Raw genomic sequence first — 615 nt, forward strand, 5'->3', positions numbered from 1 at the left:
TATGGCTGCATATGAATATCAATGTTGCCATGCCATGTAGTAATCATGGTTAGGTTAGTTAGTTATTGGGATCTTTGGTTAGTCTTAGGTGTTTAATAGATTGTGAATGTGTAAAATACCCTACATGCACTTTTCTAAATCAAGACAACATGTTGGTAAACATATATTTGAAATATTATCTACTTAATGTCTGGGCCCTGTTCTCAGGGTGTCCCATTTCCCATATCTCCATTGTGTCTTATGATTGTACTTGTATAATGTATTTCAACTTTGTTGTGAATAAACTGAACTGAACGTTAATTATCTGATTTTTAATGCAATAAAATATTTAAATCACACACGCACCACAAAAGAAAATACGAGGCCCCACCTCACCGAACTCAAAGCCTCAATGAAAATAATTGTTACCACAAAGTTGTGGTGCCTTATAGTAGTTTTACATGTTTCAATGTTGTCAACCATTTATGGAAACCTTTTATCCAAATTAAACAAAGATGTTTTGCAGTGAAACCTAGGATAGCTCGGCCATAACCACCGCAAATATGCCACATCTGTCTCGCTAATGTTCCCCTCTCATTCTCAGAAGAGTGTGGGGAAAAAACAACGTCATTGATC

Source organism: Anarhichas minor, unplaced genomic scaffold, assembly GCF_050575085.1.
Source record: "Anarhichas minor isolate MPS153535 unplaced genomic scaffold, ASM5057508v1 ptg000024l, whole genome shotgun sequence".
Lineage (NCBI taxonomy): Eukaryota > Metazoa > Chordata > Actinopteri > Perciformes > Anarhichadidae > Anarhichas > Anarhichas minor.